This window comes from Magnolia sinica, chromosome 2, assembly GCF_029962835.1.
Source record: "Magnolia sinica isolate HGM2019 chromosome 2, MsV1, whole genome shotgun sequence".
Lineage (NCBI taxonomy): Eukaryota > Viridiplantae > Streptophyta > Magnoliopsida > Magnoliales > Magnoliaceae > Magnolia > Magnolia sinica.
Window position 1 is genome coordinate 63955846 of NC_080574.1, and position 2917 is coordinate 63958762.

The window sequence follows — 2917 nt, forward strand, 5'->3', positions numbered from 1 at the left end:
TTAGTTGTTAAATTTTGTGGTGTCAAAAATACAATTTGTGTCTTGTGTAGCATGTTGATTTATATGTTCAATACACTGCATCATAATGCTTCAAGTTAAGAATGGTGATCTACTTCAAGAAATGCAAGGTCAAGTACTTTGTCCACATCTACAAGCTTTAATGTTCAGAATTTTTAAAGCTACATCGAAAAGACGAGTGCTTGTTCAAGACTCAAGATAATGTTCAACGCAAGATGAAGTACAACTCAAGAATGATAAATCCAAGCTTTGGAAGATCTCAAGTTCAAGCTACATCTTTTAGGGATATCAAAGCTTTATAATCTTCAAAGGTCAACCATCATCTGAAGAAATGAAGACTCAATGTCCATACTTCACATTTAAGGTGTGAATGACCATAGATTGACCTTAGGGTGGGTCATTTTGTATACATAATTCCAATTAAATCATTTTATAGATGTTTGGTCTATTCTAAGACTAGTCTTGGACCTTGTTCGACTAGTCCTAGAACTGGCTCGACCAGTCCAAGACATTCCAAGACCAGTCCTAACTTTGTTGCAATTTTTTAGAATTTTTTGTTCATCTACGACCAGTCCTGGACTCTGCTCGATCGATCATGTGAACAGTGCATGACTCGTCCTACGACCATTCCTAGACCCACGACTCAAATTCTAGCAACTGTTCCTGGTTTCTCACGACCAGTCATGGGTAGGTCACGGCCAGTCGTGAACACCCTACGACCAGTCGTGGAACGGTTTTATCCGATCGCACTCAAAATTTTAAAATGTAGTTCGTCATACGACCAGTCGTAGTGTCCACAGGACCAGTCATAGATGTGATTTCTATAAATATAAATATAACATGATTTTCAGAGTTTAATAATCCAATTCAAGTAAAATCAAAGCATCACTCTAAGAGATAAGTTAGTGTTCTTTTAAAGCTACATTGTGCATATTTAATATTCTCTTTTGTTAGCTTTTCTTATTTGATTTTGTTTCTGTATTCCAATCTAATTTGAAAGGGGAATTGGGATATTCCACTTCTTGGAATCAAAATCAAATAGACTTAGCCCTAATTGAATTTAATTTAAAATCAATTAGAACTTAAAACCATTTCAAAGTGAGTATTGGACAATTGAACTTCTATATTCGAACTTCTACTTCGATTGGTTCTTCCGAGCTGCTACAAAAGGAGAAATACAGGTATTTTACATTTATGTAAATTTCCTTTATTTTGGATTCTTATGAGATTGAGCCAGAAAAATGTCATTGTGTTGCTCATCTGAGGAGAGCCAGAAAACTCAGAAAGTGGGGTTTTTGAATTGTGTAAGCCCATTTGAAAGACACAATTGTGAAGGTTTTGGGTGAACCTAAGAAAAACCTATTTTTCATAGTGAACACTAATATCCCCTATGTGAGGATATTAGGAGTGGAGTAGCAAGATGTGTGGCTATTGTTTAATAGTTGGTGAACACACAGGTGAACCACTATAATTCTTTGTGTCTTATGATTTGAATGTTTGTTTAATTTCTATTTCTTTTATCATTCAAATTTGTGGGATGTATGTGTGGATGTGAATGTTGTAATATTTACATTTCAAGCATTGTGGGGAACGTTGTAATAGTTTAGAATTTATTTCTTGCTATTTCCTTTATTTCCTTTCAGTTTAAGTTTTTCATATTCAAATTGTTCTAGTAAGGTTGTCCTGCTATAAACCCTTGGTTTTTTATGTTGCAAGGTTGTCCTTAGAATAACATTGGTATCAATCTCTCTATTTGAGGTTGCTTTATATTTTCGTATTGTGATTTGTTTAAAGTACTATCTTTCCTTAATTCATTTAAATTCCATTATTATAGTTTTAATTTGGCATAGTCCTATTCAACCCCCCCCCCCTCTCCCCCCCGCACTCTAGGACATATAGCTAGGCCTTTTCAACAGTCCACTTGGTTCTCCTGGTGCTGGGGATTGTGCTTCATGTGTTGGTGGGTTTAATGATATTAACTACTAGCTTATTCCATTTTCTATGCACGTTTTTCTTTTTCTTTGAGTCTGATCTTAATTGTTATTGTAACATCAATGCTTGAAATAGCACTAACTTAACTTCACTTTTTGGTATTTCTATTTCTTTCAAGAAGTTTGGTGTATGGTACATTCGTCATATGGCCTGCAACCGCACAACAGTGTTGAAGCTCTATTTGAAGAGTCATTAGTGAATAAGGCATTGAAGCCCATTCATAAAAAAGGTATGAATTTGTGTTAGTGCAAGTTGTGAATCTGAAGTAATGATGAGATTTCTTACAATGTAATGTAGGTTACCATCTTATCCATTTAATTTAAGATGATTTGGATGTCACAGGTACATGGTAATTGAGGAAGTTGGGGATGGTACCTTTGGAACTGTATTGCAAGCTGTATACAAGCTAACTGGTGAGGTGGTAAGTGCCTTCAAACTTCTCAAATGCAATGCAGTGTCCTTACTCATATTAAAGAATTTTTTTAGTTGCTTACTTGATTGCTAGTTTAACTGGTTGTGGTTTTTTCTTGGCATGTTGTGGGTTTGTTGTATATGAAGTTCAATCAATAATGGTAACTCCCTCTCCTTTTTGTTGCATTGTAAAAAGAAATACATTTGCTTGGTTTGTTAGTTGCAGGTGGTTTAACTGAAAATCATATCTACTTTGCAAACCATTTCGAGATTTCTGAATGTTGTTATATTAAACATAAGGTGTGTTTGGATGCAAGGCATGCTTAGTTGAATTGAACGAAAGGAAATAAAGAAAAATGGAAAAAAAATAATCTTGAATTAGGTATCATTATTATAATTTGAACGAGGTTGGCATTGCATATCATGTATTTTAATTCAAACTCAAAATCATCTGAATTTGTAGTTTCGGTCTTTTTGTTTTTTTCAATTCCTCTCT

General features: G+C 34.5%; 1 long non-coding RNA gene across 1 annotated transcript; it reads left to right on the top strand.

Moving 5' to 3' along the window:
• The first annotated feature begins 1942 nt into the window (after positions 1 to 1942).
• LOC131229108 (uncharacterized) lies at positions 1943 to 2585 on the top strand. The gene is made up of 3 exons (XR_009163179.1): positions 1943 to 1978; positions 2132 to 2239; positions 2353 to 2585. It is a non-coding gene; the product is annotated as an uncharacterized LOC131229108 (long non-coding RNA).
• The last annotated feature ends 332 nt before the right edge of the window (positions 2586 to 2917 follow it).